This window comes from Protopterus annectens, chromosome 5.part1, assembly GCF_019279795.1.
Source record: "Protopterus annectens isolate FY-2018-M chromosome 5.part1, PAN1.0, whole genome shotgun sequence".
NCBI classification, from domain to species: domain Eukaryota; kingdom Metazoa; phylum Chordata; order Ceratodontiformes; family Protopteridae; genus Protopterus; species Protopterus annectens.
The window spans coordinates 486,138,062-486,165,489 of record NC_056736.1 but is presented as its reverse complement, the minus strand read 5'-3'; positions in this window follow the sequence as shown (position 1 = coordinate 486,165,489).

The window sequence follows — 27,428 nt, the reverse complement described above, 5'->3', positions numbered from 1 at the left end:
GACTATACTATAGAGCTTGGTGTGAGCATGAGTTTCAACCCGAGATGCAAGCCTACCATTCCTGTTTTCATTTAGAGACACAGTATCTCTATGAACAGAGTATTTTTAACAAACAGGGCAGAAATACTGACAAACCAGCCCTGAATCATGCTCATCATACCTATTGATATCGCGCCCATGTAGCAAAGATGGTGGTAGAAAACCTTCAGGATTAAAGCATATCTCTGAAATGAAAAGTACATGAGGACATTCGTTAGTAAGCCAGGCTTCAATTATTGAGGAAATCGGGTTCAGATGAAAAACTTTTAGACCTTGAGGTTACAGGAAGAAAATGGAAAGTGGTAAGTGGAAAAGAAAAGAGTTTGAATAATGTGGTAGGCCTTCTTTAATGTCACATGATGGCAGTAACTGAATGCAAACTATACAAAGATATTTCAAGGATGTAAGAAAAAGTTCTGAAGTAATTATTTGAGTGGTGTTACACTATCCTCCTAACTTAAAAAGTAAATCTTGCAGTAAATGTACTCTTCACAGCACCAAGAAGGTAGGTAGGTAACAAGTAAAGCAGTGAAGGAGAAGTCGCTGGGACAGTAGTATGCCTATATCTTGGGTTGACAAAAAAAGTAATAAATAGGTTTAGAAGAAAGTAAAGGTAATAAGCAGTAAGCACTAAGACAGAGGTAGAGGACTGTGTGTGTGTGTGTGTGTGTGTGTGTGTGTGTGTGTGTGTGTGTGTGTGTGTGTGTGTGTGTGTGTGTGTGTCTGTAGGTAAGAGAAAGAGAGCGGTACAGAAATTATATAGGTTTAATGGGAAAAAGTAAAAGAACCTGTTTCTTACAAGGTGAATGATAGATGTGTCGTGAGGCAAGAACAAAGAAAAAAACTCAGAGTAGAAAGACAATGAAAGCAAAAATTACTGAAATACTAGAGTTTACAGATCATAAGCAGCCCATGCATAATCAGCTTCATAACACTGCAGTAAACCATATCCCTTAACATCAGTGAGCTTAGCATTTGTCACTTGGTAATACTTTTAGCTATAATATTTGTAAAACTGTTCTTGGAAGAACTACTGTCTAAAGCAACATGCAAGTGCAAAATTATTTTACAACAGAAATGAGTGTAAAAGTCCTGTGCTCATTCTGGAATGAAATTGTGACTAAATTATGTAAATGTGCTTTCAGTTTTAAATGTGGTATTATCACACAGCAGCAGGAAGCAGCAGGTAGCAAAGCAAACAGAGAATGCCTCAACAAAGGCATCATTGCTGCAAGTTAGCAGGAGACGTGAAAGGCTGCACAGCATAAGAACCCCAAGTGTCATCTGGAAAACAGGGCAGTTGTTACCACAGAATACATATCAAGCCCAATTAATCAGAAATTTACTTGCATCTAGGAGCAAGGCACTGATAGTAACAAAGGCCAACTAAAGAAGTTTAAAATTCATAAGTAAATACTAGGCTAGCTGATATTTAAGACTAGTCACGTTCCGTTAATGAGACTTAAAGCCTGTGCATCTTATCTGAGAGATAAACACCTGAACCATTATGACAACTTCCAACCTATATCTCCCAGGTGTCATTACTAAAAAACAGACTGTGAAAGAATTTTGAAAGGTTGTATAACAAAAAGGTCCATTGATGACCTTCACTTTTTTTACTAATCTCACAAACTTTCATTAACACTGTCAATGAAACTTCAGTAAATGACACTTGCTCACAAGACAAAGTTGTTTGCTCAGATTTTTAGTAAGTCTACATAAAGGCAAACAAAATCAGGGAATGCAGATTCAGTTATCCTTTGTAGCGAGAGATTCCTGCCAATATCAAACAAGTAAAGCAATGCACTGATAAAGTATTTCAGTAAAATGTTTGTGCATATTGTTGTTGTTGTTTGTGTGTGTGTGTGTGTGTGTGTGTGTGTGTGTGTGTGTGTGTGTGTGTGTGTGTGTGTGTGTTTGTGTTCATGTGTGCCTGTGTGAGTGTGTGCATGTGTGCGTGCATGTGTGCATGAGTGTGTGTATAAAGGGCGTAATTGCATAACGTTGCTATGATGCTCATGCTGAGTATGATACTGTTTCTTACACAGTATGTGAACTGTACTGTATATCCACATCTGAAACTTAATGTTCTCTTGGGAGTACTTTATTTCTGCACTCGTGCACAATTAGTGTCACATGTATGTGTACAGTTGTTCAGTGTTCATCACTGTTGAATTTTTGGTGAGATAGATTGGTACAGTGTCACTTTTTGGGACACCGCATATGATCGATGCAGTACCATTTTCTGGGATTGTGCTTATGACAGATTATCACTATTTTGAGGAATTCTGCTTACGACTGCCACCATGCCATTTTTTGTGGTAGTCTGCTTATGACTCATTGGGTTCTGCTTATGATTGCCACAATGCCATTTTTGTGAGATTCTACTTCTGACTGCCATAATACCACTTTTTAAGATTTTGCTTATGACTGCTGTAATACAATTTTTGTGAGATTCTACTTATGATTGCTGCAGTGCCATGTCTGTGGGATTCTGCTTATGACTAATTTAGTAACACTTTTATGGAATTCTGCTCATGATTTCCACAGTACCATTTCTGTGAGATTCTACTTCTGACTGTCAAAGTACCACTTTTGTAGAATTCTGCTTATGACAGATTTAGTACCATTTTGATGGGATTCTGCTTATGATTGCCATAGTACCATGTTTGTGGGACTCTTTTATGGATGATGTAGTACCCTTTTTATGGGATTCTGTCTACAACTGCTGCTGCACTATTTTCAAAGACTTGGCTTATGATTTTTGTAGTACCATTTTTGTCGGACTTTGCCACAGTATTACTTTTGTGAGAGAATTATTATAATTGCTGTAATATCATTTTCATAGAACTCATTATCGATGTACTACTGTTTTGATGCTGATACTGTTTTATGTCTGTTAGGTAGGTAAATGTGGTCTTGAGTCTCAGGTTTGATTGTACTGAAGTGGCTGTCTAGCCATTTAACATATATACTTTCCAACCTCAGCCACTTGCACTAACCAGCTAGTCATGGACTGTACCCCCCCACTCAAAGACTAGAACAGAATAATTGCATCTTCCAGCCCTGTAAAAGCTTACGGAGTTGTCTTTTTCTCAGTGTAAGGGAAATGTACCTGTTCATTCAGTTATCATAGTTATCTGCTGATGAAAACGGTAGCAAGTTTAATGTTTTCTCTGTGCTTGGCCAGTACATAGTGGTCTGTTTTTGACTGTTTTAATTGGAATCAAAAATAGCCACCACTGGTCCTTAATCTTTCCCATGCTCTTTACTTTCTAATTAATGAGCTACATCCTATTCTTGTTGGTGCCCTGCATTTCCTTAACTGCTCTTTCCAGCTACTGCTTTTGAGGCTCTCCCTATTTGCCTGTATAGGCAGTTCTGTGTTGGTTTGTTTCTTCCCTTTCCTATGCCCTGAGATTTTCACTAATAACAGATGAACAAGCAACTTCAATTTTTAATATTAAGAGTGCTTTTTAAAAGTAGTAAAGAAAAAGTTCTTTTTACATTTTTCAGTAATTTCTTTTTCTAAACTACCAATCTTACACTTTAAATCTCTTCTTTCACTTCAGTACTTCTGTAGAATTATATTGCCTGTTCCTGTGTAACTTTCAGGCTTACAGATACGTTTTTTCACCCACAGCAGCTGTACCACCTTCTCAGCCCAGTCCATTTGACCTCACCATGCTTGAGCTCACTCCACTTCCCTACCCTACCCTACCCCTTATTCCCACTCACAGAAACGCATACCATCCTATTCCCCACCCACTGCAACAAAACAACTAACCAAATTCAATGAGACATCCAAATTGCCTAATTGTTCTACTTACAAACTCATATCACATGACAACCTAACTCACTTCTCCCAATCTACAAAAATAGCATACAACTTCCACCCAGATAATTCTGTTTTCCAATAACTTTTATATAATATTCTACTCTTCCAGTCTACTCTCATAGTTATACTAAGTATATCCACAATTGCCACATCCTACCACACTCCCTTTCACCACATCACTCTTCTTCCCCAACTCTATACTCCTTGTCAACAAACATCCACCATAAAACTGCACACAGTCTCTACCCATTAGGAACATGTGTCTTCAATTATAGTTACATCAAAGATAACTACCAGACCCATATATCAGTATCAGACCAAAGAGGTAAATATAAAAAAATGATACAACTTCTGTCACCGTACTTCTACTCCCCCACTTTGTGGAGACATCCACCCAAGCCCTGGACCATACCTTTAAACAAACCAAAACCCATCTAACCAAAAAGTTCCCACTAATGCCAAAATAACAACCCAATAATCATAATCACAACCTACTACTGATGCACATAAACCTCAGAAGCTTCTACAACAAAATTACTGATCTGAATGTATGCATTGCAGCACACAACCCAGACCTTCTAATCATTACTAAAACTTGCCTGAAACCAATCGCTAAAGATGAAGAAATCCTTCCCCGGGATACAATATAATAAGAAAATGATAGAGTACATAAAAAAGATGGAGGGTTGCAATACTTTTTAAAAACACATTAAACATTACCAGATACCCACTGAGTCACCCTAACTACCCCAACACAGAAATATCTACAACCCTCATACACCCGAATAAGTGCAAAACCATTTGCATCACCACCATATATATTCACCCAAACAACAACATTCCCATACTCAAAGACAGCCTTCACTGGTTTTCAACTAATGTAAATAAAAAACTAGTATACATGGGGATGTGAATATAGACTATTTAATTGCAAATATTGACGCCCCTACTCTCTCTGTTAACCTATTCATTTTCATTAAGCTAATCCCCTTACCCCCTAGAATCGACAAACGCAGCAACAGGCACTCACTAGAACACTGGATCCTTACCACCTCACTTTCAAACATGTCTCCCAGACAAAATCAGTGACAATCTCCTCACATTTATTACAAGACAAGCTAATCATGACCCAAAACACACAGTATTAAAACAAGTACATAGACTCTCATTTAACAATGACGCCTTAATAAACTACTTCTCACAATACAACTGGATACTCTAAAAAACGACTACTAGTAGATGCCACTAACCATTTCTATAACATATTCCTTAACATGCTAAATGACTTAGCGCCAATAATTAAAAAAAAAAAAAATAAAATAACCAAAAGCAATCCTGCTCCGTGGCTCAACAAAGAAACCAAAGACCTCATGCTAAATAGAGACAAAGCCTAGAAGGTATAAATTAAAGATAGAGCACCACAAAAATGGCATATTTTTAGACGATTTAGAAATTGATGTAAACAATAGGTCAAACTAGACACAAATGCATTCATTCACTCACTTCAAGACAGACATCACCACAATCCAAATTATGGATAACCATAAAAACTCTACTATGCTCTGATCAAACCAAGATGCCATCTGTTACCACAAACAGTGACATAGCCACCCAATTCAACATACTTCATTCAGTCAGTTTTCTCTCTACTAGAATTTAATCCACCCTCCCATCTTCCTGTCCCCACCAAACATTCTCACAATACCCCTCTATTTTCTTTCCACCAAATATCTACCTCAGCTATCAAAAATTACCTTTAAAACTGAAAATTAATACTGACAAACTCCCATCTGAATGCTTAAGTTAGCTGCCGACATCCTGGCTTAGCCCATCACAATATTCATAAATAGATCTGTCACAGAAAATTATGTACCCTTTATCTGAAAAAAATCACATATTATACCACTTTACAAAGGTGTAGCAGCTACAGACCTCTGCATTGCAATTCTCTCCCCTTTGTCCAAAATTCTAGAAGGAAGCATACACTCCCAACTCCTAACACATCTCATAAACAATAAATTACTCTGTCCCATGCAAAATGGCTTTTGACCACAGCACATCACAACAACAGCTTTGCTTAGTTTCTTAGGCACCATGAATATCAACAGAAATTACAACCTATACTCCCTGTTCTTGGATCTGTCAAAAGCAGTTGACACAGTATCCCACCAGCTACTAATTAATGAACTATCTTACCTATCACTATTTCATTCAGTTCTTAATTGTTTCTGTAACTATCTCCTCAACAGATAACAGGCTGTAAAATGGGATCAGGACCCAATGTCCTTCCCCCGTTTCCATCAGTATACCACAAGGGTAAATTCTATTCCAAGTCCTTTTCAATATTTTTACAAAGCCAGCAAACCTGCCTCCTTAGTACAATATGCTGATGATGCCACCATCATCTGCTCAGCCTCAGCCCTTCCAGTACATAAGCAAAGACTCCTTTGGCTCCATAGAAGTACACGTAAAATCTTATCAGCTAATCTTAAATAGCAAACAAAAAATAATAATAATAATGTTCTTCACACCCAGATCTCTTTCTACAAGCAGTACACCCTTTAATATTACCCTAACAAACAACATCATCATAGAAACTGTAACAAATACGAAGCTTCTAGGAGTCATAATAGATGATAACCTAAAATATGGCCTGCATATCATCCAGGCCATCACGAACACTCAGCAAAAACTGGGCTTCCTTTACTAAAACAAACCCTACCTCACAGACTCATTAGGAAAATCCTTAGCATCATCCTACCTTCTCCCATCCCTTCTCTATCCATCACCCATATTTACCAACATTCAAGCCACCCTACTAAATAAATCAGATGCACGCTTTATCAAAATAGCCAGCTGATGCAACCGATAATATACACTAATGCTTGACATTAAAGAAGCTGAACTGTCTAGAACTACATAATCACTCACAAAATAATACACAATTGCCCACAAAGTAATACACAAACTATACACATGCCCTTTTCTACAAAACATTCACAAGCACTACTCCCCAGTACATTACCTTTGCTCAGGTAAACAGATCCTACTAATAACTTCCAAATCTAGCAATACAACTGGAGACTCACTATACTTGTCTTGTTTCACCAGGCAGTGGAACTCTCTGCTTATACCATTAAAACAAGACAGCTGTGCATCTAGCTTAAGCACATTCTAAAACAGCACATAAACTTCTCCAGGCTCTTTTCTTGTTCGCACCCTGACTAACTCTTTCTCTCTCTCTCTCTCAGGTCACTACACCATCACTACCCCCTAAGTGTACTACTCTCCTATCTTATCCTGTAAATAAATCCTATCTACATTTATAACTATATACTGCTTTTCACCACTCCTATGTACATGAAATTTGTATATTGCTGCACATATAAATGCAACCAGTTTATTATTGTATGACATTCCTACAAAAATCAAACTGTAAAAAGAAAACCACAAGTGACAATGGAGCACTATATCACACAAAATGAACTTTAATCCACTTGTTTAGCGCTTTCAGCCCAAGAATTAGGCCTTCATCAGAACAAAGTGTTAAAAAACTGTCTCATTGTTATACCATCATCAATACACATCACACCAATCAAATCTCATTTTGCTTAAACTTAATGTAAAACTGTTTAAAATGTGTTTAAATAAAAATGCATTTTAAATAAAGCATACATTTCTAACAAACATATAAACTATTTACATTTGTTGTAATAAGCTTTTCTTTTCAACACACCTTTGTAGTTGACACCATTGCTAAGCCCTAGTGCCCTGCATGCATCTAATAAAATCTGTCATTTAAACTCTCTAAAATCTAGTTCCCCATCTCTGTCTCCATTAAAGCCCAATGGAACATGATCTATAACTGTAAAAAGAAACTTAACACTGTTATTGCTACTCACACAGTTTAAAGTGTGCATGAAAAGAGCATTATCTAAATTTAGATCATGTTCCATTGGGCTTTAATGGAGACAGAGATCGGGAACTAGATTTTAGAGAGATTAAAAGCAAACGAAACAGTAAAATTGAAGCAGCACATGTTAAATACATTCCTATTACAAACAATTAATCAATTAACCAATGAAATTTACATTAGCTCACGATGCTTATGAGAATGGCAGTGCATGTATCCATTTTGTTTATGATTCCAGTAACAAAAAAGAAAATATTTCACCAAATAATGATTTTGCAAATCACAAAAAGGCAGGCTGGTTTCGCAGTCTACAAATAGACCACATTGGGTAAATGGTTCTATTGACCAATCACATTCCTCGAAATTGGTCATCAGGTTTTTTAGGGTGGAGAATCAGGCCACAGCTCCTTCTGGCGATGAAAGTGAGCTGGAAACAGGAGGCTTTGTAGCTGGTAATGAAGCAGCTGTTAACACAGCTACAGTGGGTTTGAACACAGCAGGAACACGTACTAAAGCTACTTTTTTACCCAAAAGAGAAAATCGAGTTTTAAGGACTCAGAATGTGAAACAAAGAGGACTGACAACTTCAGAATCCTCCAACGATGAACACTAAGACATTTTGATGATCATTTCAAAATTATTAATTTATCTGGGACGATGTTAAGTGATTCCCAGGTTAAATTGTTGAGCTACGGCTTTAACTTTGTGCCCACTAAAAGGGACTTTTCTAAGACTGTTATTGATTTGAAACAGTATGTCCGTAAATTAAATTTGAACTATATTAAAACAGGTTAAATGTGAACACAATGGCTTTTATAAACTTTCTAGTTACACACCAGCGCTTAGTCAGACACTAAAAATTTTTGAGGAGGCATGCATGCAAGATATTAGTCATTATTTGGAGAGAGGTAACAAAAAGAAAAAAATGGTTTGATAACCTGACTAGTTTAGAATGGGTAGCCCTAAGTGAGCTTACCTCTAGGAGATAATTATGGTATATGAAGAGTGACAAGGGGGGGCAGCACTGTAGTAATGACCAATGAGCAATATAAAACTTCTATGTTTAAATTATTAAACAATAAAGAAGAATATTCTGAAGTAAGTGTCAGGGATATTCATAGGAGTTTTCAATTCATCAATACACATCTATATGAAGCACTTATGAATGATGTTATGGGCATGAAAATGTACAATTTTTGTTTAGTAGAAAAACCAGGGTTGGTACATTATTTGGCATTCCCAAAATTCATAAGTGTATGACTGACCCTCCGTTCAGGCCTATAGTGTCTGCCCCCCATTCTGTCACTGAAGGTTTAGCTTTGGTGATTGATTTCTATTTGAATCCAGTAGTTCAGAGACTGCCCTCTTATTTAAAAGACTCCTGGGATCTCTTAGATAAGTTTAGAAATTTTCTTACAGATTTTGCTTTTGACATAGACAAGCATTTTATTATGACTGCAGATGTAGTGGCATTATTTATTTGCATTCTCCATGAACAGGGAGTGGAAGCAGTAAGATAATTTCTCTTTTCAGGTTCCAATTTGGAACCATGTCAAATAAATTTGCAGTTTATTAGAAATTATTTTGGAGCATAATTATTTCACTTTTGACGGACGCTTCTTCAAACAGTATAAGGGGGTCGCAATGGGTTCACCAGCGGCACCATCTTATGCCAACATAGTGATGGCTTGGTGGGAAGCAAATATTCTTTCAAGGTTGAAACTGACATATAAGATTTATTTTTATGCTAGATTTGTAGACAATCTCATTTTCATTATGGAGGGGGACCATAACACTAGTGAACAGTTTTTGGAAGATTTGAATTCGCAATCAGGGTATTTACAATTCATGAAAAGTGACTTTGGAAATAGGGTGGATTTTCTTGATGTGACTTTAGAATGGAATGAATTGGACAAGCAATTGAAAGCAAAATTTACAGAAAGGACACCTTTATGAATAGTTATTTACATTTTAAAAGTAATCATCCCCATTTCATTAAAAAGAATATCCCCAAGGGTCAGTACATTCAAGCTTGTCGTATGACTACCTCTTGTATGGATTTAGATGGTGAATTTCATAGGATCACTTCAATGTTTCTTGACAGGGGTTATGAGTTGCAATACTTAGAGTCTTTGCAGAGAGACATTATGGAAAAAAGAAATCAGATGTATCCACCCATTTTGAGGAGGGCACGTGTTATTAACAACAACAAAGAGGGCAGAACATCCCATTTTGGTACAGTATGTAATCTTGACATGACTACATATAGTGGGGGAATTCGGGAGATCATTCAAAGAAACTGGAGAACTGTGGAAGGTAACAGTGAGTTAGTAAAAATTTTAGGTACTAAGCCTAATTTTGTTTACAGGAACAACAGCTGTTTAAAGAATGTCTTGGAAAGGTGTTCCTCTAGGAGCAGTGTTCCAGCTATAGCCCAGCAGATGGGGATGTTTAAATGTGGGCATTGCAACTTCTGTAGGTATATTTTGGAAGGGCCATTTGTAAGCTTACCCCACATCAAACATACCATTAAAGTGGCAGGTCATTATACTAGTAAAGTAAAAGGTTTAGTATATATCGCTTTGTGCAGAGGAAGCGAAGCATTTTATGTAGGAATGGCCACACGCACCTTGATGAAAAGAATGAGAGAACACATGTATAGTATCAAAATTAAGGATGAGAATAATGCCCTGTAAAAGCATTCAGTTGTCTGTAACAAATTTAAGAAGTTTTTATTTTCATTTTTGGAGGTGGTTAAAGCAGATCCCAGGGGAGGAGACTTTAAAAACGTGGTAGAGCAGAGAGAGACTTCTTGGCAAATAAAGTTGAGGGCAGAAAAAAAGCCAGGATTAAATTATACAATAAATATCAAATGCTTTTTGAAATATAGAAAGTTGACTTTTAGGAAAATGTAAATTACTTTTTCCTTTATTTTATTATTATTTTTATTATATAGTGTCTGGTAGTAAAGTTTTTGATATACTTGTTCTTAGGAGTTTGAAATGGTTACAAGATGTATGTCTTTTTAAATTTATGAATGGTTTTGAGCTAATGTGAATTTCATTGGTTAATCGATTAATTGTTTGTAATAGGAATGCATTTAAGATGTGCTGCTTCAGGTTTACTGTTTCATTTGCTTTTCTGATGAAGTCTTGGTGAGATGAAAGCGGAAATTAAAAAAAAAAGTTTTACGATAAATCTGTGTCTTCCAGTCTTTACTGACCATCAGTGCCACTGTTCTAAGTGAATTTGGTGATTTTTCTGTGGTTGCACTTTGTTTCTTTTGTTGCCTCCATACGTAGTACTGTATTCCTATGAAAACTGTTGTTGGCATATACAGCCTTATGTTAGACCTGGGGATGGTATACAAAAGAGAAATGGATGACTTACTCAAGTATTGAATTAACTAAATCTAAAGCAATTGAATAAACATACAACACAATTTAAGGACCCAGTGGATAAAAAATGTTTTAGTTTTTGTAGTAAATTATAAACCTTTCTTTTCATCTTCTTAGCTCAAGAAATCTGGACAAAGATAAAAATAATAGAGGGATAAAGGCCCTTATAATAGGGACAGATTTTAAATATTGCTCTTATAAACTTAGAAAGATAATAGAATAAAAGTATTTGCATTAGCATACACTTTACAAAGCACATGAAATCTGAAACTCAAATATCTGTCAATATTTAGTGACTTCCATCGTTGATGATTTACCACAAAAACACAAAGTTTATGAGAAACAAAGTTAAAATATAAGGCAAAAATATGGACATTCTGCAAAAATCTGGACAGCTGAGCTGTAAGGTTCTAACTTTAGTGCTCACTAGAGGAGACCTGAAATATAAACATGTCCAGTAAATTAATCAAGACCAATGCAAAATTACACACGCACATGCAGACACACACACACACACACACACACACACACACACACACACACACACACACACACACACACACACACACACACACACAGAGAAACAAACACACACACAAAAATGCATGGACAAATAATGATAATGCCCAATGGTTAGGCACTGTTACATTCAAAGAAGTGATCAAAGAGACCAACGGCATACTGTGGTAGTGTCACTGCCACTAGGCCAACAATAGCCTTTGGACAAATAGGTGTTGTGCTTTCTCTTAGAGCTTTATGTTTCCATTTTTGAAACCCAAATATGGTGATTAGAGTCAAATTACAAGCACACAGACAATGTTGTGACATAGAGGGAAAAGACCTTACTACAGCACAGGTGACCAGGGTTCAATCAGTGGGTCAGACAACTCAGGCACTGGCAGAGAGAATGGACAGGCCCATCCTGGGATGGGTGACATGCATGGGCACACAGAGTGATGGAAGCTGTATGGTGGATGCCACCAAGATGATGATATGCTTCCAAATGAGAGGTAGGGTGGCTTGCAGATATCAGCTCTATACAGATGTGTGGACAGGTCTGTTATAGTGTTCCCAATGCACAACTGGTCATTACCAACAAACCTGGTCATTACCAACATGGGAAATCGATGCTCCACACCTATGGTCACCCCTTGTTAGTCAGGTCTGACCATAAGCTAATCACCCTTAACATCCACATCCCACCCCCACTCCCCAGTAAGGAAACCTCCATAAAAAACTTCTCCAAAGCCAACTTCATGCTACTCAAGTCAGAAGTGACAAACTTCATGACACCCATGCAGACAGGAACTGAAAGTTCAACTGCTGAATCCTACACTAAGGCACTGTACGAGCACATCCACTCATGCATGAATCATGCCATCCCAAATAGAACCAAGATGCTGTCATCCAAAAAAGGAAGCCAATCTGGTGGTCCCCTGCCATAAACAAACTTTACATCAAAAGGAAGAAACTGTTGCAGAAAAGAGGAAAATCTCAGGATGCAAAAAACTCCCTTACCAGCCTCAGTAAGAAACTGAGATCCCTCACAAGATCCTCCAAAGCTAGTTACGAAAATAAAATTTCCAAAGATTCCAAAGACAACCGCAAGGCATTCTATAACTATGTCAAGAATCTAAACGGCAATGCTCAGATCTGATCTGAGCTAAAACAGAATGGCATTAAATATACTGATCCCAAGGATATTGCCAATATTCTGGCAGATCGATTCAGTGCCAACTTCACCCCCCTCTCACCCCCTAAATGGCCCATCTCAATACCGGAAGATTGCCAAATTCTGGTAATAATGGCCACACAGGTAAAAAATGCACTCTTCAAAGCTAAGAATACAGCATCCATGGGACCAGATGACATCCCATGCTGTGTACTACATGAACTACAATATGAACTGGCACCTCATCTAAGTGTCATGTTTAATCATAGCCTCACCTCAGGTTTTGTACCCACAGAGTGGTGCAGAGCTACAGTTATCCCACTCCACAAGGGGGATCCACCTTGGATCCCAGAAACTACTGTCCCATCAGTCTGACAAGCCTTATCTGTAAGGCCATGGAGCGTATTATCATGGAACTTATAAACAAAGACATTGGCTACCTTCAAACACTGGAGCCCACCCAGTTTGGGTTCGTGAAGGGCCGCTCTTGTCTCCTGAACCTGATTGACTTCTTCAAATCAGTCTCTAGAGCCATGGACAAGGGTAAGGTGGTCCACACAGCCTATCTAGACCTTGCCAAGGCCTTTGATACCATGCCCCACTCTGGAATCATAGATAAACTTACTAAGATGGGCATTAATCCCTACATCACCCAGTGGGTTGCTAACTGGATTACTGATAGAACCCACACTGTAAAAGTAGCCGACTCCAAATCCAGCTCCAGACAAGTGAGAAGTGGAGTACCTCAGGGTTCAGTCCTGGGACCACTCTTGTTTGGCATCTACTTCTCTGAAGTAGAGGCTAACACTAAGGGACTCTGACTAACAAAGTTCGCAGATGACTGCAAACTGGGAACCATTATTGAATCCCCAAATGATGTGGATACTCTACAAAAGGGCCTTACAGAAACAGATGCTTGGTGCCAGAGCCATGGGCTTAGGGGCTTACAGAAACAGATGCTTGGCTCAAGCTCAATGCCAAGAAATGTATAGTTATCCCCTTTGGGGAAAAAACATGTACCTATAAATTACCATATAGGTGTCAGTACACTAAACACTGAAAGTGTGATAAGAGACTTAGGGACACAGGTGGACAGCAGTCTCACCTTCGATAACCACATCGCCACAACAGTCAGGAAATCCTTCTATGTGGCACACCTCATCACTAAGGGCTTTTCATCCAGAAAAAAGGAGGTCATTGTCCCACTATTCTCATCCCTCATTAGACCCATTATAGAATACAATGCCCCGTTTGGTATGTACCTCTCAAGACATCTGCAACAACTTGAAAGGCCGCAGAAATACCTCACTAAAAGAATCACAGGCCTAAAGGAGATGCCCTATGCTGACTGCCTTAAAAAACTCCAGCTATACTCTGCCGCATATCGTCTACTCAGAGGCGATCTCTGCTTAACATACAAGGCCACGTCAAACCCAGTGCTGTTGGACATGCTCCACTTAAAGAAATCCCAAGCCCTCACAGCCACACGCTCCAGGGATCTAAACTTTGTCATCACAATAAACAAAACATGCTGGAGGGATAGGTTCCTGACCAAGAGACTCCCCAGACTCTGGAATAGATTGCCCATACATGTCAAGCAGAGTGCCTCTTTGGCCCTCTTCAAAAGGAACCTTGATGATTGGATGGGAGAAAGGAAATTCACCCCTGGGATCAAGTCAGTCACCCTGCTAGACAGGGGTCCAGGGATGTAAATAGTGTGGGAAGAAATAGGCAGGGAATTGTTATGTCTAGGCTTGTATAGGCCCTAGGGAAGATAGCCTAGTACCAATCTATGAACTTATGAACCTATGATACTCCCTCAGAAGTTCTCAGCACACATGTCAGGAGGAAAAAACATGGTTAAGTAATAATAAGAAACCCCCCTAAGGAGAAGTGTGGCAAGAACAACCCCAGGATACCCTTGGGCTCCATGCTGACTCCAACCCAGTTGTAGATAAGCCATGAAGTGGAAAAAAAGGGATGAGTAGGTATACTCAGTGTTAGATGGAGGTACCGAGCTGTGCCATAACTATTGGGCAGATACATGCTGGCAAAAAATGCAAATAAACACACACATGCACACAAATACAGAGAAAGCCATCTGCTTAGCCAGTGTTAGAGTCAAAGACGTGAAAGGGTAACATTAACTCTCATTTTGGACTCATGCTGAAGTGTACTAAATCCCTAAATATTAATGCACAACAATAACCGAGTATAAGCTAAACAGATTACAGAATTTTCAAATGGACTATGCTGCAGTATTTCTCAGTCTTATTTATATAAACTATACTACTGAGATCATACCAAATTCCAGCAAAGATTCTATGGCATTATTGTATTGTAGTACCCCGCATGGTCAGACTGCACAAAAATAGGCATGGCCTGTGTGATTGGCATGCTGAATGGCTGTGATATCAAATACAAATGTTGCATGATTGACTGCTATGCAGATTTGCCAATGACATCATGCATACATTAGATTCTGACAGCTGAATATTGGATGCTGTTAATCAGAGAACTGGTCAGGACTAGAGCTACTAAACAATGTGGTGCTTTTTAACAAAAACCTGAGGAAATGTCTACATTCACTGATAATTACATAAATGAAATGACTTCTTAATTAAGCTCAGGGATATCATTCTTAAACTCATTTTGGGTTCTGCCAAAGGAGAAAAACTGCCTTAAGTGTAGCTATAAGGCATCCCTTGTGGTCATAGATGATCCTTTGCTTGGAAGTATAGATCAAGGAAATGAAGAAGTAAAAAGGGTATGCTGACTGGAACATTTTTTTTTTTTTGGGAGAAAAGTAGATTGCCTCTCCAATTACCTGGAAACATAGTCTACTGGTGGGACAGGAAGGTCCCTATTAGTATAGCTGCAGACAACCTTGAAATGTCGGCTAAATCAATGGTGTATCAATTTCAGTTCTTAAGAGATGTCTGCACTTGGAAATTTCTCCAGGATCCAGTGTTACTCTGGGGTACTGGAAAGGAAGTCCTTATTGACAAAAGTCTTTTAGTAAGAGCCATTTATAATTGTGGGAGAAACCTTGCAAAAATGGACAGGTGAGTGTTTGGAGTGTATAACTAGTGAAAAAGTTTCTTTATCTTTCCTTTGTAGACAGACGAGATGCAGCCACATTACTACTGATCATCCAATGCATGTTTTACCTGGACAGCCATTATTTCTGACCAAGGGGTAGCTTAACAAGGCATTGTTCAAATACTGAGGATGAAATACCCCCATCTAACAGTCAGTAACAGTCACAATTCTGTGGACCCAGTTACACGTGCCCACACCAGTCCTGTCGAAGTCATGTGGTTGCATTGCAAGAAGCAAGTTAAAACCATACTGATACCCTGGCACACATGGTTCCAAACCATTTAGATGAATGCATGTGGAGAAGTAAATATGGGGAGACTTTGATTAACTATTTACGTGTTGTCATGGTCACATAAGGGGATTTCAGGAAGCTCACAGAAGTGAGAATGCTGAGATGTTGCAACCTAGTGAAGGTTCTGAGCTGTGGCCTGAAAATCATATAGACACACTGGACATTGATTCTGACAAGGAAAATGAGGATCCTTTGCTATGATTCACCCTCCCCTTTATTTATTCATTTATTTATTTTTATTAACTTGCCAGTTGAAATGTATTTTTACTATTATAAAAGTTGTTTAACTCACTAAACAAAGCACTTACAGTGTCAATTTATTTTACTAGTAAGTAAATTGTAATAGTGCTGTTCCTTTAAAATTAATGTAGCTATAGTGCTGTTCCTTCAGTAGTCTGTTACCAGTTTTAGTGCCGTTCTTTTAAAATTAGTTTTAAAACTTGAACATTCCAAATCTGAATATGCGGTGAACATTCATGAGACCGGTAACACTGTGGTGGTGGTGCTGCGGTAGCGTTGTCACCTCACAGTAAGACGTTGTCCTGTTTGATTCTCAGCTAGAGCATCTTCTATGTGGAAACATGCATGAATGGGCATACCTTCGTTGAAGGTTGTGTGTCAGAGCTGGCAACTCAGCACGTAAAAATCTACTGCCAATCATTAGTGGGCTGGAGTTCCGCTGTGACGACTCCTAACCGGGAAAGCTGAAAGAGACAACATTCATGAGACCGGTAAGGACAGTTCCATGAATATTCATTAACAACTGTGCACGTCACCAGGTGAGGATAATGGGTGGGTTTTGGGTGGGCCTTGCTACTGCACATATGAATGAGGTAGTACAATACAATAAAGCCAATTTAACAGCAGCCTTTATATCCTCTAAACTGATTGGGGCTTCCAAGAACAAATATTAGGTTACCTGAAATATTGTGATTTGGACTCTTATCCATAAACTGGTAGACCTCTTCTTCCCAATTCTGATCATGTGTTCTTAGTGCTGTCTAGTCATGGCTTTAGTCTCTTCATTTTTTAAATTATTAGATATATAGGGCTATGACTTGCTCTTTTCTCATTATTATTCAGATTATGATTTTGTGCATTTTATTGTTGACTATGTGGAAATTGCATGTTTATTCTGGGGCAACCCTTTGGAAAATAAATAATCAGTGTAGAAATGCCTAAAAAGATATGTACAGAACATAAGTTTGTTTCCAGTGTTAGTCTCTGGTTAGCAGATATTTCAGTAATAAACTCTGCTACACCTGCTTTAGGGTAGATACAAATTACCTGTTCAGCCTGCTGCTTATAGCTCAAGGCCCTGTAGCTATATCTTCACATATGTAGCTGTAGCTATATCTTCACATATAATTGGGTTCACTTCAATTGGTGTAGGTGTCCTATGTTGTATTGTTTTCGGAGTGCCTTGGTTTCTTCTGACTACCTTTCCCTCTGTACTAGTGAATTTTCCTTTGGCAAGCTTCATTTTTTGAAGTTAAAAACACTCTGTCACTATTGTCTAAAATGGTTGCAATACTTATTTTTTGTGTCTTTCGACTTTTCCGGATAGGGGTCGCCACAGCGGAACTCCAGTCCGCTAATGATTGGCAGTTGATTTTTACGTACCGGCTTGCCAGGCCTGATGCACAACCTTCAATGAAGGTACTCCCATTCACGCATGTCTCCATGCAGAAGACTCTCTAGCTGAGAATCGAACCGGACAGCGTCTTACTGTGAGGCGACAATGCTACCACAGCACCACCACCGCGGGTTGAAATAATATTATCTCATTATCTCAGCTAGAAAATGAGTGCGATAGCTTAGGAGAGTTTAGACTCGTCTGTGTTAACTAGGTTGAGCTATTATTACTTTAAAACAACAGCATTCACGAAATCCTAATCTAAATGTTAGTGAGAAAAGCAGAGATGTCAAATAATCGCTCTGTATATTTGGTAACTTTAAATAAAAGCAGATACTAAAACTATTTCTAGAGAGAACTGCAGAATGAGGTGATTTATTTATCTTTTTATTTATAGTTTCTTGGTTTGGATGTCCCCTGGCTTGGATCTCATCTTGAGTGAATATCTAGAAGTGGATCTCATCTTGAGTGAATATCTAGAAGTGGATCTCATCTTGAGTGAATATCTAGAAGTGGATCTCATCTTGAGTGAATATCTAGAAGTGGATCTCATCTTGAGTGAATATCTCGAAGTGCAGTATGGTTATGTGACTTGTATTTGTTCAAAGTCACAACAGAAAACTAATAGAATCAAACTCCAAGATACAACACAAAGCAGGTTACCAGCTCATAGTCTGAAATAGCTGAGCTAAACTGCAATACTATAATATATATGTGCCGGGCGTCTGTGTGACAAGTGCATACTATTACATTCCTCAAAGTTACAACCACACACAAGTAATTCTAGTTCAGTTAGTAAAAGAAAAAATGGCTGAGATGGTATGGAGTGTATTATTTTGATGCTAAAATGACATACTATTATATATAAATAATTACATTGAACTGAATGAATCTAGAAAAAAGGCATTTGGTGGATTACTATTAAGATATTATCCATTCTTGGATGATTACTAAACATCAAATAGTGGAGAACAATTCAGAAATGTAATAATATTATTATTATTATTATTATTATTATTATTATATTAAACGTATTGATTTAATGATGTAAGAGGTAGCATTAAAGTTTAAGCATAGTAGCTTAGAGGCAAAATATCTGTCTGATAGCTCCAAGCTCATGCATTCTATCTTGTTTTTCTGTCACTACTTATGGAAAATTTTGTGTGCCCTTCTAATATATTCATGGATTTTCTCCTGAAAGTCCAGATTCTCTCCACCATGTCCCAAAGCATGCTGATTGAATAGGATTACTATCAAAAACGTGACATTGTAAAGCGTGAACGGTGATGTTACTAATGCATATGCTCGACTCATGAATATTAAGTAGGACCAAAGGTCGAAGTGGCAACATCGACAACATTTTGTCAATATTAATGTTAACAGTTGCCATTGCAAACCATGCTTCATCTCCCTGCCTTATTTCCTTATGAACTGACAGACTCTTGCACATCAACATTCTGAATGCTGCTCCTACCATGTTTGAAGAGCTGCCTGCCATGTAACTGACTTTCTGCCTTTTGATTGTAAACTGATTGAATGGCCACACTAAATTATGCATACGTGTGTTGTATTTACACCTACTGTAGTGAGGTGGGTCATGGCTAAAGAATTAAATTTAATGAAATTAGAAAAAAAAGAAATGTTAAACTATAATGCTATTTAGGCATTTCCAGTTTTTCAAAACCAATCAAACATATATCTAACAAGTTTAACATAGGCTTGTTTGAGTAAGGAATGGATTTCAAGAAATTCATCTCAAGAGTGAAACTTGAAAGTAAGTTTTGATATACTTCGTTAGAACACATAACTAGTTAGTTATGTTATTATATATTTGTTTATCTATTTATTTATTTATTGTCATTTGGTTTACTATGAATGTCAAACTGTCTCCATAGCATACTCATTTTCCATATCAGGTTTTGCCTATACAGCAGGTGTAGAGGCTTTGCCTTGCACTTTTATTATGTTTTTAAATCGAGAGGAGTTGTTTGCCTTCTGACTAGAGTGATTTGTTTGGGCACTAACTAGGGGGAAGTGACTTCCGAGTGGGATGCCTATGGCTTATGCACAATTTTATGACTTATTAGTAAGTGTACATAGGTTATTTGATTAGAAAGTCTATGTCACTTTAGATTTTTACATGGTAAGTAGTGATGTGTGAGGTTGAAGGCATTTTTTCTGACTTTTGGAGTTTTGTTACACCATATTTTAATTTTTGTCTTTAGGGATGTTTGTAAGTTATGTAAGTATGTTTGTAAGTAAAGAAGGTTGACTTTATATAGCAGAGAGGATAGAAGTATAAATAGTAACAGCAAGCGTAGCTTTAGTAGCTGTGTTTAGAAAGTGTTTTTTTTTTAAATATGTAGATTCTCAAATTCATACCTAGGGTAGTCCCTATGTCCCTTATGGACAGAAGAAATCTATAAGATACTTAATGTATAGGCACAAATCCATGCCATCCTCTTGCCTCTAGAGCATATATGTTGGATAAAATTTAATTATATTGGCTAGGCTTGTAAGGACTTTTAGTAATTTCCTATGAACCTATGAAACTATGATATTGTAAATGTGAAGATCACATGTAAGTTTGTCATCTACTATCATACCTGGTAATTTCAACTTCAATTTCTGAGTTATTAAGAGAAAAAGAATTTAAATTGTGTAGTATTTTGATTGCATGATTTTGGACTAAAGACCAGCAGTTTGGTTTTATTAGGGTTTAATAAAAGACTGGTAAGCCAGGTTTCAATGGAGGAGAACACTTGTCATGTTATATGTTGGAGATATGACAGGTTACTTAATGTGCATATAAGTATAGAGTTGTCAGCTTCTTGTATGAGTGAAGTTTGAAAAGAGCCAGTGTGCAGGTTATTGATGAAAATATTGAAAAGTATGTGGCCTAGAATGGAGCCTTAGAGGATGCCTGTGAGATTGGGTAGATATGGAGAGAGAGAGAAAGAGAGACAGAGAGAGAGAGAGAGAGAGAGAGAACCTTGGCATTTTAAACATTGCTGTATATTAGATAGGTAGCTATTTAAACAACTTTTGGTGGGAGGTGATAGTCCAAGGGAGGATAGTAATACCGGAGTTTAGAGTGAAAGATTGCATTGAAAACCTTAGAGAGTTCAAGTAATAAAGAGGAGACAAGAATGCCTGAGTCCCGTGCTTTATTTACTGTGTCTATGAAGGACTGATGTGTGGAGGTTGTGCTGTGCCTGGGTAGTAAGCCATGCTGAGTTGAAGTAAGGAGTTAATTTTGAAGGAAATATTGGAGAATGTGTTTAAGGGTATATGTTCTATGAGTTTAGAAAGAGGGCACGATATTTTAATGGGCAGGAAATTTGATACTATATTTCACTGAATATTTATATATGAGATAAGGATGCCATTAGTATAAACTGACATTTTGATTGTTATACAGACTATGGAACACCTGAAGACAAAGATGGAGATAAGAATCTGAATAATTAAACCAGATATTATCTGTCAAGTGACTGAAAGCGATGCCATGTGAATGATTTGATTTGACTTCTGATTCCGTACGTATCTAAAGAATATATCTGTTTAAGGGAAGAATACAGCAATTAATTGGAACATGAAATTGGAAATGGCACAGTTGTGAGCCTAAATAAATACTGCAGTACAGAGAGATTTCATGCACTTTAGTTGAGGGTACAATGAATGAGATTTTAAATGATAGAGACCAGTGCTCCTCTGTAACAGGTGTTCTACAGTGGGAATCAGAATGTGTGTGTGTATTTGTGTGTGTGTGTGTGTGTGTGTGTGTGTGTGTGTGTGTGTGTGTGTGTGTGTGTGTGTGTGTGTGTGTGTGTGTGTGTGTGTGTGTGTGTGTGTGTATGTGTGTGTGTATTTTCAGGGATAGAATCCTTGACAGAAGCATACTGATGTAAATAACATGTCATGTTCATTCTTATTACAAAAATGCATGCTGTAATGTTATGCTGTTTGGCATCACAAGGAACTTTACAATAAAAATACACAGTCTGAAACAGTAGGACAGTATCATGGATAGTCATCAACTTTACAGTAAAAGTCCATAGTCTGGCATAGTCTACAAGGAAAGTCACCAACTTCACAGTAAAAGTCCATAGTCTGGCATAGTCTACAAGGAAAGTCACCAACTTCACAGTAAAAGTCCATAGTCTGGCATAGTCTACAAGGATAGTCACCCACTTCACAGTAAAATTCCATAGTCTGGCATAGTCTACAAGGATAGTCACCCACTTCACAGTAAAAGTCCATAGCCTGGCATAGTCTACAAGGAAAGTCACCAACTTCACAGTAAAAGTCCATAGTCTGGCATAGTCTACAAGGATAGTCACCCACTTCACAGTAAAAGTCCATAGTCTGGCATAGTCTACAAGGAAAGTCACCAGCCTCACAGTAAAAGTCCATAGTCTAGCATAGTCTACAAGGAAAGTCACCAACTTCACAGTAAAAGTACATAGTCTGGCATAGTCTACAAGGAAAGTCACCAACTTCACAGTAAAAGTCCATAGTCTGGCATAGTCTACAAGGAAAGTCACTAACTTCACAGTAAAAGTCAATAGTCTGGCATAGTCTACAAGGATAGTCACCCACTTCACAGTATAATTCCATAGTCTGGCATAGTCTACAAGGATAGTCACCCACTTCACAGTAAAAGTCCATAGCCTGGCATAGTCTACAAGGAAAGTCACCAACTTCACAGTAAAAGTCCATAGTCCGGCATAGTCTACAAGGATAGTCACCCACTTCACAGTAAAAGTCCATAGTTTGGCATAGTCTACAAGGAAAGTCACCAGCTTCACAGTAAAAGTCCATAGTCTAGCATAGTCTACAAGGAAAGTCACCAACTTCACAGTAAAACACACAGTCTGGCATAGTCTACAAGGAAAGTCAACAATTTAAGAGAGAAAGTCAATAGACTGGGATATTCTCCATGGGTAGACACTCAATTGACTCAATGTCCATTTTGCGAATCATATCTTTTAATCCTCCAAACATGACATCCTCTGGACAGCTGCAAAGATGCCCCTGTTACAATACTGGTTTAATGGATTAGGTAGAGAGTTTGATTTTCACACTTGGGACTACTAGCTAAGATGTGCAGTAGTATGTAGACTGACTGACTAGTATGTACCTATGAACTATGAACTGGAAAATGCAGTCAGCAGTTTAATTTTCACAGTAATAAGCTATTCCCATATATTTTCAGGACTTCATTCTAAATCTACAGCTGTTTAATTTATCAGGAATTTTATCTCTAACCCATTCCTTTCCATTTAGCCACTTTTTTGTGATAGATAACCCTCCCATAAGAGACATTATATTTTGCTCCATGAAAATGAAAATATTACTGTACTTCGATTGCCTCATATGTTGATGTTTGTAGGTTAGTACTAGTCTAGCTGCCCTTGTGGGGCTTGTTAAGCCTAACCAATTTCTGTGAATATGAAAATTTAACCCTGCACTTTGTATATCTGAGGTAAACACAGGTAAACCCTTCAACTGTCATCCAAAATCTGTTGAATCTCTTTGGATTCCAAACTGATCAGACATGGGACTTCTATTCCATTTTCCCACCTCACTGGTATCATTCTTTTGAGTAAAAACACTTATTAAAATAGGGAGAAACTTATTGTTTCTAGAATTAATTACTTCACCTATGTCAGGAAATTATTTTTTACTAGCACCATACTTTCCCACCAACATAAAATCAAACTAGTGTTACTAAACTTACAATTTTTAAATTTGTGATTTTTTATAAAAGATTCATAGATGATTTTTTTTTTTTTTTTTTTTTTTTTTTTTTATTTTATTTGGGTAACTAATTGTGATGAATTTGAATCGTTTTTGAAAAGCATCAATCCTAGTACTAAATAGTTATCATTTGTCCCTAGTGACAAAGGGGACAGTGTTATCTTTTTGGATGCTAATATTAAAATGGATGATTTGAGAGCAACTTACATAAGAAAAGACTTTTACTAATAATTACCTGCACTTTGGAAGTCAGCATACAATTTTTTTGAAGTGGAATAATTTTAGAGGACAGGTCATAAGGTTAAGTAGGTTGTTTAGTGAAGATGTTCATTTTCATAGTGAGGCTTATATCCTGACACAAATGTTTGTTCATAGGTTCATAGTTCATAGATTAGTACTAGGCTAACTGCCCTTGCAAGCCATTTTAAGCTTAACCAATTATCCCTTGTGAGACTTGAACCCTGCACCTTGTGTTTGTAAGGCAAACATCTTAACCATTAGGCCACCCTCCCAATCCCTTTAGATAGTGATGCAGGCAACTGGAATAAAATTTGTACCTTCCAGGTTCTGATTAGTTTGGACTTCAAAGAGATTCACCAGATTTTGGCTGACAACTGAAAAGTTATTTTGGATAATACAGCTTTAGCTAAAATAGTGGGGGATCACCCCATATTTATTTGTAAGAAAAAAATTAAATATTAAAGGGTTATAAGAAAAACATAGTGCAAACAATTATAGTTTAGTAAATGATCTGGTTGACACTTGTGGCACTTATCCCTTTTTGAATTTGTAAATGTTGTAGGTTTATAAATTCTACACATAGTAAACATTTCAAACTTTTAAATAAGAGTATCACAGCCAAATATCCATATATCCAAATATCAATATAATTGTAAAACTATAGGTATTATTTATTTGGCTAATTGTTGCAACTGTGATAGTTTTTATGTAGGGAAAACCGTCAGAATGCTTTCACAGAGGATATATGAGCATATCACAACCATTTAAAAGAAACATTTTCCTAACGATTTAGTCAAACATGCTTCCGGTTGTTCCAATTTTAAACATTTATTTTTTTATGTTAGATGCTGTTGATCAGATTCCATTCATTAAAAGTTTTAATAATGTTTTACAGCTCAAGGAAGTTAGATGGCAAATTGATTTAGGAACAGATAAAGAGCCAGGACTAAATTAATTTATTAACATTAAATGTGTGCTAAAAACAAATTAATTTAATGATTGTTACTTTAAGTAGGGTGTTTCATTACATAGTAATGTATTCAAGTATTCAAGATCAAATATTTCTCATTGGGAGAGGAGTGAGGGTGATGTCAATAATAATGTTCATGTTACATATTCAAAGGCATTTAATGTAAGATTGATTTATTTTTTTACAGTTCTGATGAAGTTCTTGGATCATTAAAGAATAAAAGTGCTAAACCTTATATTTTGGTGTTGTGGTGGTTCTGTTGTAACACAGGCTTTCTAGTGTGTTATGCATTTATAATGCATGGAAAAACATGTACATATGAGCTTATTTACAATATTTTAAAATATTTCTGACACAAACATCACATTTTAACACCAAGAAATTTATACAAATTGGCTAATTACTGAATAGAGAAATAATATAGAATAACAATTAATGTATTTATAGCATGATGGCTGCAGGGAAAAGATCAAATAGGGTCTTTTTGAGGTTAGTAACAATTTACAGACAGACAAGTAGAACATAGCCTTAAAATGATGAGAGATATAAAAGGAGAAGTTATGGAAATGAGCAGGAAGATAAATAGACAGAGGAGGAATGTTATAGTTAGTGGTGGGATGTTGGAGAAGGAGGAAAATTAAGAGTTCAGGAAATAAGTGCAGGATGAGGAGGAGGAGTGATACAGTACACAAAGACTGGGAAGGAAACTGGTTGTAAGAGTTGGAAAACAATTATTTGTGTAAAGCCAGCCAGGTGAGTAGGAAGAACAGACCGATCATTGGCATAGGAAATGTTTAAGCAAAGTTTGGAAACTATTTAATATTTCTCTTTTAACTGTATGGGGATTTCAATCCAGAGGGTTAAAACAAAATGAGGGTAAAGAGAGTCTGCAGCAGTGCTGAAAATCGTATTGAAACATATTAAAAGTGTGTTGCTAGATCAAAGGCCTCTAGTGGGTGAATAGTACAGTACTTTGTAATGCTGGGCGTTTGTCTGGAGAGTACAATAGGTTGTGGGCAATGATTAGTTGTGAGTATGTCAACTGGTTTGGGAGTTTATGCTACTTTAATTGTTTTAATGTATGGCAGTGGTGTGTTTTATAAGGTTGGTTGGTTGTAAATTTTGCTATTTTGTAGTAACAGTAGATTAGTTTAGTTTTATACATAGCTTTGATATTTGTAAGAATAGGAGAAGCATATAACAGAGAAGGAAGGAAGGAAGGAGGTATATTGTTGTTGAAGCAATCTTTGCATGATCTGTCAGGTAGTAGGTGGCCTTATATATAGAGCTGAGTTATTGGTGAGTGTTCTTGATGGAATGAAGTATGTGCTGATCAAATCTGAGGTTGTCATCAGTTATGACTCTGAGTATTTTAGTTTGGTGTGTGGTTTCAATTTTTGTGATATTACTTGAGGTAATATGAAATGTGTGTTTCTGGTTAAGGTGTTGTTTTGGAGTAAATAGTGTAAGTTTTTTTTGGGGGGGGGCATTAAACAGCAAGTTAGAAATTTTTAGCTATATTTCAATGTCAGTAAAAGACTTCTGAGTGATTTCCTGTAATTTTCTTATGGATGGGGCAGAGCAGAAAGGCTTGAATCATTTACATATTGTACAAGAGTGACAAGTGTTGTAGCGATATGATGTTTATTTATGAAAGTATTAAATAAAAGGGGGCCAAGTACTGACCCTTGGGGAATACCAACAGAGACTGCTTGAAATGCTAAAAGGTTTTGTTGTCATTTAGTTGCTTGCTGATGATTGCATAAATAACTGTAAAACCAGAAGAGGGGAGGCTAATTGAGACCTAGTGTTACAAGTTCAAAGAAGAACTTTTGGTGGGACATGAAAAAGGGGTCTATATTAGAACATCTAACATTCAAAATGTCGAGTGTTCTAATATCGACCCATTTTCAGTGAATGTTGAAAATATCAAAGAAACAGAAAGCCAAATTTTTTCCTAGGGAAAGAATTCAGTTGTTCATTTCTGTTGCTTTGGTATTTTCAGCTCTGTGGTGGAAAGTTATGGGTCGGGTTCAGGTAAGTGTACGATTGTGTGGACATGAGGGTTAGACCGGGTTAGGTGAGTTAGGATTAGGGTGCGGGTGAGGTAAGTGTGCAATTGTGTGGATGTGAGGGTTAGGGTGCAGGTGAGGTGACTGTGTGATAGTGACGGACCTTAGGGTTAGGGTTTGGGTTAAGGTAAGTGGATAGTTAGTGGTGTATGTATAGTTTAGTGTAGGGTTAGGTGTAAGAGTTTAGGTGTATGTGTGTGGACTGCTGTTTGTTTGGTGTGCTTGTGTTGTGTGTATGTGTTTTGGAACAGCAAATTTTTTCCCTAGCAAAAAAATTCGCTGTTCTGTATGTTCAATGTTTTGAATTTTCGATTGATAGGGTTCGATATTAGAACACTTGACATTTTGAATGTTCAGTGTTCTAATATATACTCATGAAAAAGTACAGAAATAAGGTTGCCCTCATTTCTGCATTGGTTTACTATGCTGGTGAAGTTGAGGAGGGCAGTAGTAGTACTGTGGTTGGGCCTGAAGCCATGCTGGGTGTTAGAGA